General features: G+C 42.7%; 1 protein-coding gene across 1 annotated transcript in view; it reads left to right on the top strand.

Annotated features, from left to right (window-relative positions):
* LOC111858638 (uncharacterized) overlaps positions 1–15,887 on the top strand; it is an 81,991-nt gene that overhangs the window by 52,364 nt on the left and 13,740 nt on the right. The window lies entirely within an intron of this gene.

Genomic DNA, 15,887 nt, shown 5'->3' on the forward strand with positions numbered 1-15,887 from the left:
GAGTGCCGGGGGACGTAACCGGACACCCCAAGAAGGAATCAGCCTGGTGCTTGGACGGGATGGCATGTTCTGAAAAGCTCCTCATTCGTGTCCATGTTCATCATTCCATTTAATTAAACTCAAATAAATCGAAACAAATTTGTTTATTTTCCGTTTCTTTTTATATATACTCAAAAGGAAAGCAAGTGAAACAAATAACAGAGTAGCGGGAAGAAGCGGTAAAAATAAAACTACTTATATGTTTACCTGCGGGATTTTGCGGGCGGGAGCGGGACAAAACTTGAATACTGCGGGCGGGAGCGGGAGAAAATAATATATATTTTTTTGCGGGAGCGGGACAGAATCTTGCGGTAGTGGGCAGGAGCGGGACTGAAAAATACATGCAAGCTTCACATCACCAAGAGCAATGCCAAGTGTCAGACGGAGTGGTGCAAAGCACACCTCCACTGGACACTGGTGCAGTAGGAACATGTTCTGTAGAATGACAAATCACACTCCTCTGTCTGACAGTCTGATGGATGAGTCTGGGTTTGAGAGATGCCAGGAGAACGGCCAGAAGAGTGGCAGCTGTTATAGCTGCAAAGGGGGGGGGGGGTCAGCTCCATATTGATGCCCATGGATTTAGAATGGGACATCATAAAATGTCATGTAGATGTAATGGCCAGGTGACCCAAGAACTTTTGCCCATATAGTGTATATAAGGCCAATACATCTAGAAAGTAAATCTATTATATAATAATTTATGTTTTGCTTGATTAAATGACACTTCTGTGTTGTGTAATTTCACTGAATTTCTTTGAATTGAAATGAATTTATTTCCTCTTCCTGTCATTCAAATTTGAATTGTAATTCAACATCTTACACGGTAGCCAATTCAATTCAAATTCCAGTTCATGAATGGGGCACAATTCAAAAATTCTGAACAACCCTAGTGCACAATAATCTAACCAGTCAAACTTGCAATATGTTAACTAACATCCTTTAAATTGGGAAGGTTGACTCACCCCTCTGAACCACCAGTGGCAGAGAATTGTGCAACTCAATCGGAAATGGCATATGAGACTGTGCTGTCCAGGAAGCCAAGTTGCTTATATTAATGTTGTTTTGTGGGCGGGTATGAAACCCTTGGACCGTCTCAGTAATGAACAATTCATAGAGAAATACAGGCTGGCCTGGGGTGAAATAATGAACTTCCTAATAAATTGAAAAGAGGAACACATGCAGTAATCATATTATTAAAAAATATTTTTGGGAAATGTTACTTCATTTCCCTATTGTTACTCACAATTGTACTTTCTTACAAGGAAGCAACATCACATTTATATGTTTTCAAGAAAGACAGTGTCTAAAAGGGGCAGTTCACCCCAAAACTGAAAATAGATGTGTTTTAGAGCAGCATAACTACTATCTACACATCTACGTTATTCTGCTGGCAGTTGCCTAGTTTTGTAGATATTGGCCATAGAAATGTCAGACTTTAATATAATGGGACTGAATGGCATTCTTTCTGTGGTGATTAAAATGTCAAAAAAAAACTCCATTTCTCTGACCAGAAATCATGACCCGGTTACTTAAGATAATCCACAGACTATGTAGTGAGCAGTTTAATGTAGGAACTATTTCTCTTCTACCAAACTCCACACACTGTGCAGAAGATACGAGCACACCAGCAGCCTGGAGGGACAGCTAGCCCGCTGGCTGGAGGTGCTGGCGGAATTCGACTTCGAGGTTCAGCATCGCCCCAAGAAGCTGTATGGAAACGCAGACGCCCTGTCTCTCTGACCCTGCAGAATTGTGAGCTTTCCTGATTTGGATTGGAATTGATGAATGCATTCCTGATTGGCCCAAACCCTATTAGTTATTTTTCTGTCTAGAGCTAAGATATAAGGAGGTCATTCTGAGATATTTTTTTTTCTTCTACAGGGATTATCTATTTTATTTAGGGTTTTTTGTTAAAAAAACATCGCTGCTATTGTGCCTGTCTCTCTTACCCATTCATTAGATCCACACCACAACCTGCCAAAATACATGCATGAATCTACAGAGATATGGCAGAGTAAACACTAAATGAGGACCTGAGAGACTTGTGGCTGAGATATGTGAAAGCACTGAATCTCCTTTCGGGTCTGATGGTTTTGAGTTAGTATGTCGGTTGCATGCGCTTCACATGCTACAGAAACCGCAACATCCTTTGCCAACTGTGAGAGAGTAGCAGTGCTGTGGCTTAACTGCTGCTCAAAGTGTGACTTCTGCGAAGACACCTAGAGCATGGCCATGGGCTCCATGGTGCTGGCCGATGGCCGCATGGTCCTTACTGCTCTCTCTATAGATATACAGTATGTACATGTAATCAATATTATTCACTTAACCTGACAGTGGTCATAACGTTACGGTAAGTTACACGTGACAAATACACTGGCTCAATTTATATAGCATTATTAAAGACTGCATAGTTTACTTTAATAATTAATTAGACATTATTATGTTAACCTAAACTGCTAGTGTATACAAAAGTCCAGCGCCTTTGGCAGATGCTGTTTTCATTATCTTTTCATGACCTTATTGCTGTGGCAGAGAAAGATACCAGATCCTCAGAGAATAAGCAACTTATGCAAATCTGAGGGTGGAAAATAACAGAGTGTCTCATGGCTGATGTTCTTCCCTGGTCAGATGTTTATCAGCTTCGTGTGTCAGCTGCATGTGCTTTGCACGCTACATAAACCACAGCTTCCTCTGCCAACTGTGAGAGAATATCAGCACTGTGGCTTCACTGCTGCTCGAAGTGTGACTTCTGCAAAGACAGCCGGACAGCTCCATGGTGCTGGCCATTGGCCTCATGGTCCTTGCTGCTCTGTCTATAGATATATGTACACAAGTTTCTTATTTGTCTTTCTTTTAGTAAAAAGAGAGCAGACTGAGCTTCAGTGAGATATTCTCATAATCAGTGAAAATCCCCAGAAGGCAGGAACTCTTTGTGGCAGAGGGGATTGTGCTGTTTGTGACAGGCGTCCCCATACACTGATACACCTGTAGCATTAAATTCACTGCCTAATATTGTGTATGTCCCTCTCATGCCGCTAAATCAGCTCTGACTTATTGAGGCATGGACCCAAGGTCTCCCAGCAGAACATGGGCCCAGAGCATCACACTGCCTCCGCAGGCTTGACATCTTCTTATAGTGCATCCTGGTGCCATCACTTCCCCATTTAAATGACGCACACACACCGGCCAGCCACATGGTGTAAGGAGAACGTGACTCATCAGACCAGGCCACCTTCTTCCATTGCTCCATGGTCCAGTTCTGACACTCAGCTGCCCATTGTAGGCACTTTCGGTGATAGACAGGAGTCAGCATGGACACTCTGACTGGTCTGCGGCTGCACTGCCCCATGCGCTGCAAGCTGCGATGCTCTGTGTGTTCTGATATCTTTCCATCATTCCCAGCATTAACTTTCTCAGCAATTTCTGCTGCAGTAGCTCTACTTCGGGGTCAGACCAGACAGGCTATCCTTAGCTTGCCACATGCATCAATGAGCCTTGGGTGCCCATGACCCCATCACCGATTCACCAGTTGCCCATCCGTGGACAACATTCGGTAGGTACTGACCACTGCCTACTGGGAATACCCCAGGAAACCTTTAGCTTTGTAAATGCTCTGACCCAGTTGTCTAGCCATCACTATTTAGCCCTTGTCAAAGTTGCTCAGATACTTACATTTTTCCTGCTTCCAGGACATCAACTTCAAGAACTGACTGTTCACTTGGCCAATATATGTTGGCACCCTTGACAGGTGCCATTGTAATGAGAAACTCAATATTATTCACTTATCCTGACAGTGGTCATAACGTTATGGTAAGTTATACGTGACAAATACCCTGGCTGAATTTATATAGCATTATTAAAGACTGCATAGTTTACTTTAATAATTAATTAGACATTATTAGGTTAAGCTAAACTGCTAGTGTGTACAAAAGTCCAGCGCCTTTGGCAGATGCTGTTTTCATGATCTTTTCATGACCTTATTTATGTGGCAGAGAAAGACACCAGAGGGTGGAAAATAACGGAGTGTCTCATGGCTGGTGTTCTTCCATGGTCAGATGTTTATCAGCTTTGTATGTCAGCTGCATATGCTTCGCACCCTACATAAACCACAGCTTTCTCTGCCATCAGTGAGACAGTAGCAGTGCTGTGGCTTCACTGCTGCTCAAAGTGTGACTTCTGCGAAGACACCTGGAGCATGGCCATGGGCTCCATGGTGCTGGCCGATGGCCGCATGGTCCTTACTGCTCTCTCTATAGATATACAGTATGTACATATAATCAATATTATTCACTTAACCTGACAGTGGTCATAACGTTACGGTAAGTTACACGTGACAAATACACTGGCTCAATTTATATAGCATTATTAAAGACTGCATAGTTTACTTTAATAATTAATTAGACATTATTATGTTAACCTAAACTGCTAGTGTATACAAAAGTCCAGCGCCTTTGGCAGATGCTGTTTTCATTATCTTTTCATGACCTTATTGCTGTGGCAGAGAAAGATACCAGATCCTCAGAGAATAAGCAACTTATGCAAATCTGAGGGTGGAAAATAACAGAGTGTCTCATGGCTGATGTTCTTCCCTGGTCAGATGTTTATCAGCTTCGTGTGTCAGCTGCATGTGCTTTGCACGCTACATAAACCACAGCTTCCTCTGCCAACCGTGAGAGAATATCAGCGCTGTGGCTTCACTGCTGCTCGAAGTGTGACTTCTGCAAAGACAGCCGGACAGCTCCATGGTGCTGGCCATTGGCCTCATGGTCCTTGCTGCTCTGTCTATAGATATATGTACACAAGTTTCTTATTTGTCTTTCTTTTAGTGAAAAGAGAGCAGACTGAGCTTCAGTGAGATATTCTCATAATCTGTGAAAATCCCCAGAAGGCAGGAACTCTTTGTGGCAGAGGGGATTGTGCTGTTTGTGACAGGCATCCCCATACACTGATACACCTGTAGCATTAAATTCACTGCCTAATATTGTGTAGGTCCCTCTCATGCCGCTAAATCAGCTCTGACTTATTGAGGCATGGACCCAAGGTCTCCCAGCAGAACATGGCCCAGAGCATCACACTGCCTCCGCAGGCTTGACATCTTCTTATAGTGCATCCTGGTGCCATCTCTTCCCCAGATAAATGATGCAAAAACACCGGCCAGCCACATGGTGTAAGGAGAACGTGACTCATCAGACCAGGCCACCTTCTTCCATTGCTCCATGGCCCAGTTCTGAGACTCAGCTGCCCATTGTAGGCACTTTCGGTGATAGACAGGAGTCAGCATGGACACTCTGACTGGTCTGCGGCTGCGCTGCCCCATGCGCTGCAAGCTGCGATGCTCTGTGTGTTCTGATATCTTTCCATCATTCCCAGCATTAACTTTCTCAGCAATTTCTGCTGCAGTAGCTCTACTTCGGGGTCAGACCAGACAGGCTATCCTTAGCTTGCCACATGCATCAATGAGCCTTAGGTGCCCATGACCCCGTCACCGATTCACCAGTTGCCCATCCGTGGACAACATTCGGTAGGTACTGACCACTGCCTACTGGGAATACCCCAGGAAACCTTTAGCTTTGTAAATGCTCTGACCCAGTTGTCTAGCCATCACTATTTAGCCCTTGTCAAAGTTGCTCAGATACTTACATTTTTCCTGCTTCCAGGACATCAACTTCAAGAACTGACTGTTCACTTGGCCAATATATGTTGGCACCCTTGACAGGTGCCATTGTAATGAGAAACTCAATATTATTCACTTATCCTGACAGTGGTCATAACGTTATGGTAAGTTATACGTGACAAATACCCTGGCTGAATTTATATAGCATTATTAAAGACTGCATAGTTTACTTTAATAATTAATTAGACATTATTAGGTTAAGCTAAACTGCTAGTGTGTACAAAAGTCCAGCGCCTTTGGCAGATGCTGTTTTCATGATCTTTTCATGACCTTATTTATGTGGCAGAGAAAGACACCAGAGGGTGGAAAATAACGGAGTGTCTCATGGCTGGTGTTCTTCCATGGTCAGATGTTTATCAGCTTTGTATGTCAGCTGCATATGCTTCGCACCCTACATAAACCACAGCTTTCTCTGCCATCAGTGAGACAGTAGCAGTGCTGTGGCTTCACTGCTGCTCAAAGTGTGACTTCTGCGAAGACACCTGGAGCATGGCCATGGGCTCCATGGTGCTGGCCGATGGCCGCATGGTCCTTACTGCTCTCTCTGTATCTATAAGTACAACAGTTACTTATTTGCCTTTCTTTTAGTTAAAAGACAGCAGACTGAGCTTCAGTGAGATATTCTGCTAGGATCCTGCTGTTTGTTACAGGTGTCAATGTATAACCAAATTATTCTGTCATACTTTGCAGTGACTCTGGGATGTTTTACAACTTGTTGAGGTGGAATATTTATTCCATATTTTATTTTATTTTACACGACTGGACAATAAATCATATGATCTTCTAAGAGGGTCTGTTGCTCCAACATAGCTCTCTGAAATGGGTGCTACCTGTACCTGAATGATGTTTGCGTTTCAGTATATTTCCCATGTTTTGTCCATGACCTGAAAAATCCTAACCTAACATTCATGGGTATCAATATGTATTCATTCAGATGCAATTTTCCTTACCATCTCTTTCCATTACTGCTCTCTCACGCTGGATAAGAGAGTCTGCTAAGTTATTGTAATGTAATATCTCAGCAACCAGTTTTCGGCCCTATTTTTCAAAGACTACGTCGGCATCAATTTCACAGTTAGCTGCAAGTAACTCGTTTTGTTATCAAGTTGCTAACATTCATCATCAGCACCTAGTTCTGTGACATGTGGGTGTCACGATATCCCAGTATTGACGATAACTTGCATGTGATCAAATAGAGAGGGTTAATGTTGGGGAACATAGCGAAATGTGATAAAATATTATTTTGATACAATCAAAGACTCTCCACCTACTTTGCAACCATATAGGCTACCTAAAACCAAGGAAAGGGCTAGAGATGTATGTCTTTATTTAATTTAATAATTAATAATTATACTTTATTAATCATATTACCAGCAACGTTGACAAGCATGCTACGTCTCTTAAAGCAAAGCATATTTCAGTTATGCTTTATATGCTGGCTATCCATATATTAATCAAACATTTTCAGAGGGCTGTTCATTCAGTTATGGGAGTTGGTGATGTTGTCACTGATGTGGTGAGATATACTGAAAGAGGGGTATTCAAGTTAGCAATTGTGCTTGTTCTTGATTGTTAATGAACTCTCTAAAGAATTCCATGGAAGAAAATATTGTAATTTACCGGTTTCAAGTATTTGATTTGCTTTATCTCTCTGGTAGAAGAAAAGCTGAATGTTGGACTTACAACTTGAGCTATGCTCAATAGGCTCCTTGATGCAGGAGACACAGCACCTCAATAAGTGGAGAGCTTCCAACAAGCAGCACCCGTCTTTCTGGTGAGGGCTGAGGAGAAACTACTCCTGAGAGAGGCCCTGTTCATGTACGTCAAATCTGTTGAAGTCCAGCAGAGGAGTGGAAGAGCCCTTATACTTTGTCAACAGGTAAGGGTTTCACATTTTCTTAACATTTTCAATAGATTGTGAAGTTTGATGGCCACAAAACAAACCTTATTATTTCTCCCACTGTATCTTTATCAGTTCAGTGCACATTGTGTTTTTTTTAAGGTTTCCTGAACTGCTTCCATACCAGGGACCCGAGGAGCATGATCAGCTCAGTGAGGATCAGCTGATCCCGGAATATCAATTGATAGACATTCCCATGCCCCAAGACCCAGCCACTTTTGACATTGAGGGTTTTTGGGGGAATATGTAATCAATGAAGAATAGGGTAAGAAATATTCTGCTACACCACCCACCATGGTGTCATCTGCAAATTTAACCAGTTTACTGTATGTATTGGTGTCAATATCATTAATGTAAATTAGGAACAAAAATGGTCCTAAAATTGAACCCTGCAGTACCCCACTATGAACACAGGCCCACTGTGACATTGTGCCTCTAATAACTACTCGCTGCTTCCTGTCTGTTAACCAGTTTTGGATCCAAGCTGCTACAGTTCCTAAAATCCCTGCAGCTTTGAGCTTAAGCAAGAGCCGTTTGTGGGGGACAACATCAAAGGCCTTCTGGAAATCTAAGATGACATCGTAGGCCTTTTTGTGATCAATTTCTCTTGTAGCTGTCAGGAATGCCGGCGGCTCGGGAACGGGAACGAGGCATGGTGCACAAAAAGGGCGGACGACCCACTAGCGGCTCCAGGAACAGAAAGGGGGTTTATTAAAGAAAACTGAAAACACTATAAACACAACTAAACCAAAAAGACCACAAGGGGTCAAAAACAGAAAGTGGCTTAAACAAGACTAAATAACAAAAACCGAATACATGCAGAACACTGAAAATATCAAAACCAACGACAATCATGGACATAGACACATTATAGACAATGAACCACTGGGGAACTGAACAGAAGCAGGAACTAAAATACTAAAGGGGTAACGAGACTAACACAGGGCAGGTGAGACTAATTAACAAAGACCAGGGAAACAGGGCACAGGTGAAACTCAAAGGAACTAAAAACAGGGAAACTAAGAACTAACCAAGGAAACATAATCCAACACTAGGGAATTAAACAGGTAAAGACACAAGCAGGGGCACAAGGAACAAAACCAAAACCAACTACAAAATCAGACACAAGAAACTCAAATGAAACACTAGGGAGCAAAATACAAAAACAGGAGGTGGGATTCAAACATAGGACAGAAGGGTACTCAGGACAGAAGGGTACACAGACAACCACATGCTCAAACACATTGAGCCACAAGACCAGACAGGTAACAGGGGAGAACAAAGACTAACATGAGAACGGGATGACCAGCAACACCTGCTGGTCAAACAGGGAAGGGACACGGAAGGACAGCAGGGGCTGACCCTGACAGTAGCTTCCTCAAAGAACTCAAGTAAATTAGTTAAACAGGATCTACCTCTCCTAAATCCATGTTGGCTATCCCTCAGAATGTTACTTGAATCCAGGTAATCTACCATTTTCACTTGGATAATAGCTTCCATTATTTTTCCAGTAATGCTAGTTAAACTGATTGGCCTATAGTTTGCTGGATTACTTCTATCCCCTTTTTTGAATATGGGTGTTATATTAGCATGCTTCCAATTCGCACTAAATGGTGGTGTTCTCTACTGTGAAAAATAATCATTAAACTCATTTACTATATTAATTTAATTTTCAATTATAAGGCTCTTACTATCTTGCAGATTAGTGATTTCAGCTTTTAGAGCTATTGGAAGAAACTTTTAATGTCATCCTTAGCTTCCAATGCAATCTTTCTTTCTACATTCTTCTTGGAGAGTCTAATGTTATTTTTAGCCCAACCTGTAGACTTACACTCAGGATTATTAGGAACACCATACTAATACGGTGTTTGACCCCCTTTCGCCTTCAGAACTGCCTTAATTCTACGTGGCATTGATTCAACAAGGTGCTGAAAGCATTCTTTAGAAATGTTGGCCCATATTGATAGGATAGCATCTTGCAGTTGATGGAGTGAGGGATGCACATCCAGGGCACGAAGCTCCCGTTCCACCACATCCCAAAGATGCTCTATTGGGTTGAGATCTGGTGACTGTGGGGGCCATTTTAGTACAGTGAACTCATTGTCATGTTCAAGAAACCAATTTGAAATGATTCGAGCTTTGTGACATGGTGCATTATCCTGCTGGAAGTAGCCATCAGAGGATGGGTACATGGTGGTCATAAAGGGATGGACATGGTCAGAAACAATGGTCAGGTAGGCCGTGGCATTTAAATGATGCCCAATTGGCACTAAGGGGCCTAAAGTGTGCCTAGAAAACATCCCCCACACCATTACACCACCACCACCAGCCTGCACAGTGGTAACAAGGCATGATGGATCCATGTTCTCATTCTGTTTACGCCAAATTCTGACTCTACCATTTGAATGTCTCAACAGAAATCGAGACTCATCAGACCAGGCAACATTTTTCCAGTCTTCAACTGTCCAATTTTGGTGAGCTCGTGCAAATTCTAGCCTCTTTTTCCTATTTGCAGTGGAGATGAGTGGTACCCGGTGGGGTCTTCTGCTGTTGTAGCCCATCCGCCTCAAGGTTGTGCGTGTTGTGGCTTCACAAATGCTTTGCTGCATACCTCGGTTGTAACGAGTGGTTATTTCAGTCAAAGTTGCTCTTCTATCAGCTTGAATCAGTCGGCCCATTCTCCTCTGACCTATAGCATCAACAAGGCATTTTCGCCCACAGGACTGCCGTATACTGGATGTTTTTCCCTTTGCACACCATTCTTTGTAAACCCTAGAAATGGTTGTGCGTGGAAATCCCAGTAACTGAGCAGATTGTGAAATACTCAGACCGGTCCGTCTGGCACCAACAACCATGCCACGCTCAAAATTGCTTAAATCACCTTTCTTTCCCATTCTGACATTCAGTTTGTAGTTCAGGAGATTGTCTTGACCAGGACCACACCCCTAAATGCATTGAAGCAACTGCCATGTGATTGGTTGATTAGATAATTGCATTAATGAGAAATTGAACAGGTGTTCCTAATAATCCTTTAGGTGAGTGTAGATACAGTACTCCTGTTGGGACCAGCGCTAAGCGAACAGGCAGGAAGCGGGGAAGGACGAGGCAGGCAGGTGAGGATACAGGATACGAGGGTTTATTAGGGGAAATCAAGGGACGAACAGGGCAGATGGCGACAAACATCAATGAAAAATCTGGGGAAACTAACTCAGATGCAGACTACGTACACAGGACAAGCCAAAAATGCAACAGGTGATCACAATCAGGAATTAACACGAGGTAAGGAGGGGGGCGTGGCACACAGGAGGATCAGACGAGCCGGTCATGACAACTCCTGCTTATTTTTGAAATCGTTAGTTATTTTCCATTTGTGGAACAAGCCCTTTTCCTCCTGACTTTATTCTTAATTTCCTTGGTAAACCACCTTGGTTGCAGTTGTCTAGATTTAGTTTTTCTGGAAACAGATATAATGTGCTTTTAAAAAATTCCCATGCCTCTTCAACAGTTTTGCTATTTAACTCCATCCAGTTTACAGTTTTTAAATTAAAATCACCCATAATCACCCCATCATTTTTATTACTCATAATCCTGATATCGTCATATAACATTCTGCTTTCCTCTGCAGCTACATTAGGTGCTCTATAACAATCCCCGACAATTAGGCCATTTGAGTCTTTAGCATCAAGTTTTATCCATACAGCTTCTGTACTTTTATTTTTATCAGTGAGCTCCCTTGCCTGCAAGTTTTCTTTTATGTACACTGCGGTACCACCTCCCTTCTTGCCTGTCCGGTCTCTAGGGAACAACATATAACCATCCAAGAGAGATGGAGAATCAGGGCTGTGGAGTCGGTAGATAAATGCTCTGACTCCGACTCCGACTCCTCAGTTTCTAAATCTTCCGACTCCGACTCCGACTCCCCGACTCCGACTCCTCTGTATGTATATACTATGCTAATGTATTTTCTACATCCATTGAGCCTGAAAGGAAGGCAACATACATGTCATTTCACCACAGAACTACTGGCTAGGAAGCCAGCACTCTACTATAATGCCAGATTAAAGACAAACACAATGAAAACAAGGATTTTGCCACCGACCGATGTGCGTGTACAATCGCGGCAATTGATTGGCGGCCGCAGATTGAGGGTGTCCACATGGACGGGCAGATCCAGCTTGCCGAAAATCTCGACCACCGCCCCCATCCAAAGTAATGTGATGCCTCTGTCTGCTGCAGTGGCTGTCTCCTCTGTCAGCCAGCCGGAAGTTTAGTGCATTGTGTCACTCACCGGCCAGTTGATCAGCAGAACGAGCCTCTGCTGGAGACAGGTAGGGAGATCTGTGTTCTCGGCTCCTTCGGCCCCCTTCACTAGCGCATAGCGAAGGGGAGCCGACGGAGCTGAGAACACACCAGATGATTTTTCAGGCGTTTGACGCGTGATGACTCGTCGAACGGCCGAAAAATCGGCAGTGCATCTGAAAATGTATGGGGGGCTTTAGGCTAGGTTCACAGTTCCCTGTAACAGTGGAACACGACACAATGGAAAGCGGTGCCGCACCTTACCTGTGCATTACATCCCATATAGTGACGCATACAGTAAATGAAAAGCATGCTTCATGGTTACTTGACATGTTCGTTTTGTGGTAACATTATGCACTGCATGCATTGGGCTTTATTCTTACAGCAGAGAAGTAGTTCATTATGACTGTTTGTGAATTGGGACATTTCAACTTACTTTTTTAATTCCCATTTAAATTTAGTAGGAGTCGGAGTCAGTTAACTTTTTGCCGACTCCGACTCCAGGTACCCAAAATTGTCTCCGACTCCGACTCCTCGACTCCGACTCCGACTCCACAGCCCTGTGGAGAATACCGCTTTTGTCAAAATGACAGGTTCGGTCAAAGGTCAAAAGGTCACATAAATCAAAAATGACAGGTCTTTGAAGTGAGCCATGTGATGCAACTAGTGTTAATTAAAGGTAAGATAAATCAAAAATGACAGGTCTTTGAAGTGAGCCATGTGACGCAACTAGTGTTAATTAAAGGTAAGATAAATCAAAAAAATGACAGGTCTGGGCTGTGAGCCAGCAACGACCAGTGACGTTGGGAGAGGTTTTTTTTTTTAAATTATTATTATTTATTTATTTATTATTAATTAATTATTTATTATTATAACATTTATTATTTATTTATTTATTATTTTAATTATTTATTTTTATTTGAGGATAGTGAATTGTGTGCTTATGAGTGGGTTTTTGTGGGAATAGCCCCGTGCTACGAGGGTGCCGAGCACGGAGCTGAGGACGGGGGCTGAGCGGGTCGGTTACCTGATGGAGTGTGAGCGTATGCTGGGTCTGGTGCGGTACCTTGGGAAGGTCCCAGTCGGTCCAGCGGAGCGTGTACTTGGGCATAGCGCAAAGGACTCGGAGGGCGTGCCTGTGGAGCGGTACCTTGGGAAGGTCCCGGTCGGTCCGGTGGAGCGTGTACTTGGGCGTAGCACAAAGGACTCGGAGGGCGTGCCTGTGGAGCGGTACCTTGGGAAGGTCCCGGTCGGTCCGGTGGAGCGTGTACTTGGGCGTAGCGCAAAGGACTCGGAGGGCGTGCCTGTGGAGCGGTACCTTGGGAAGGTCCCGGTCGGTCCGGTGGAACGTGTACTTGGGCGTAGCGCAAAGGACTCGGAGGGCGTGCCTGTGGAGCGGTACCTTGGGAAGGTCCCGGTCGGTCCGGTGGAGCGTGTACTTGGGCGTAGCGCAAAGGACTCGGAGGGCGTGCCTGTGGAGCGGTACCTTGGGAAGGTCCCGGTCGGTCCGGTGGAGCGTGTACTTGGGCGTAGCGCAAAGGACTCGGAGGGCGTTCCTGTGGAGCGGTACCTTGGGAAGGTCCCGGTCGGTCCGGTGGAGCGTGTACTTGGGCGTAGCACAAAGGACTCGGAGGGAGCGATGCTGGAGAGCTGTGAGCTGAGAGCTGTGCTGCGCGAGACTGAAAGAAACCCTGTGGGAATGAGAAAGTTGGAGCTAAGAATGAGAGGAGGTGGGTCTGGGTCTGACGCTATCCTCCTCCAATAAACGCTTAGCGGCAGTTTGGGGTGTGTGTGAAAGCTGACACCCCCTGCAGCAGCAACAATTTGGCCTTGTGTGGTAGGGTTTTTTTTTTCAAACTTGTTTCAAGTTTGTGTTTTTCCTCATGCAGCCGTTGTATTACATCAGCGTAGGTCAAATCATGGTCAAACTGTAATTTGGCCACACATCAAATTGGACATTTTGTCTTACAGTAAATTTTGTTTGAAGTTTTGGTTTTTCCGATTCGCCCGTTATGTACATCCCCGCATCATCTGCGCACAAATATGAGTTAAAAGAAAAAACATACATGAAATAGACTTAAGAAAATCAGATAAAACTTGACAGGCCGTATATTTCTCCTTAAAGAATCCTAAGAAGTAACCAGCCGCAGATATTTTTATTACGCCGAGCAGGGTTTCGCTCCTTTGGTAAAGAGACACAAGTACCCCCCCCACCCCCCCAAGTATCATCAAGGCCTTACCCCACTGGAAAGAGAAAAGTACATGGGACATGCATAGAGTGAGTATATTATTTCTTTTATACACGTTTTATGATAAACGCTATACATTAAAATAACTATCATTTTTAAATTATTTTTTTTAGAGATTCAGCTATTCTGGGGTTTTTTTTCTACGAGAGACGGTGCGGATAGAAAACTCCATATAGTGAGTATATTATTTCTTTTATACATGTGATAAACGCTATACATTAAAAATAACATTCTAATAATAGGTATTCTTTGTTTTTTATGTACGAGAGAGACAGCGCGGACCAGTCAAGAGAAAATCTACGCAAGACCTGAATCAGCAGGTATGGACGGAGCAACACCCCCTCCTATACCCGAAGCATTATTAAATGAAATAGACAACATCAACAACGCTAATAATGAAAATGATGCGGTTTACTTTGCTTAACACGACTCGCCACCTGCGGCGTCTGGTGAAGCGACGGCCCAAGAGCCCTGTTTGCTACCATCCTTAGAGACATTATTATATTTCCTCTGGATAGAACCCCTATAGTTCTATATACAGTAGCTCCCCCAAGACCCCTTTTTTCTAAGTGATATATACTGGATCAAAGCTTTTTGACTTTGTCAGGAATCTCTATTTAAACTAAATAAATTAAAACAAAATCAAGGTAAGGCATGTCCATACATGTAAGGTAAGATAAGACCAGTTCAGTTTATTTATATAATTCTCTAGAGGTTTATTTTATCATTATTTATTATTGAAAACGAGAGGAGTGCTGTCAAAAGAAAGGTCCAGAAAGCCACACCAAAAAAATATTAAAACCAATCTTTTCATGGATAAGGAAGCCTAACAAGGTAACCAAGAGGTAAGAAACAAATTGGATGATAAATAATTGTTTTGAGGGTATCTTATGGCTGATGTAAGACACGGCTTGGCACCGACCAGTCTAACATAAGAGACAGGAACAGAAAGCTAACATAGGCCGAAGGTAAAGCGTGTTAAATGAAAGGCAGCGGGATAATTCCCCATAATGCCGCACTATAACAAAATCAAGCGCGACGTGAAAATGTTTAATAGACCTCAATAAAAATGTCAGGGACGTCTACGACAAACGCAGATTGTTGACTATTGGGGAAACTCTGCCTTTTTGGATACTGAAATGTAAAACTAACAGCATCGCAAAAGGGTGTTGTACGTCTTTAAAATATTTCATCAAATGAATTTGTAACATGAAAGTTTTTCAAAGTAAGATGTACAGATATGTTTTAAAATGTAACATATGAAAGTTTTTTCAAAGTAAGATGTACAGATATTTTAAAATGTAATATGAAAGTTTTTCAAAGATGTACAGATGTTTTAAAATGTTCGGGTGCTTTATTTTCTAGACGCGTTGTACAAAAACGTTTTGTTACGTGTATGCAGCGCAAGCGTGTTTGTACAAAGTTTTATGCATTCATTTTGCGAATCAGTTTTGAAATCTAATATAAACGTGGGTTTTATTTTACAAAAACAAAGTTGCAATAAATTTGTAGGCTCTTTATCAAAGCAGATTTTGTTAATATAACATGAAGTTTTTTAATTTTCAAAGTTGCACAAGGGTTTTAAAATGTAACATGTATGCGTGTGTTTTATTTTTCAAACTTGTACAAAAATGTTTGTGTACTTTTATCAAATGAGTTTTAAAATGTAACATGTACAGGTGTTTTATTATTCAAAATAAAAGTTGTACATACATTTTGTTAT

This window comes from Paramormyrops kingsleyae, chromosome 3, assembly GCF_048594095.1.
Source record: "Paramormyrops kingsleyae isolate MSU_618 chromosome 3, PKINGS_0.4, whole genome shotgun sequence".
In the NCBI taxonomy this organism is placed as follows: domain Eukaryota; kingdom Metazoa; phylum Chordata; class Actinopteri; order Osteoglossiformes; family Mormyridae; genus Paramormyrops; species Paramormyrops kingsleyae.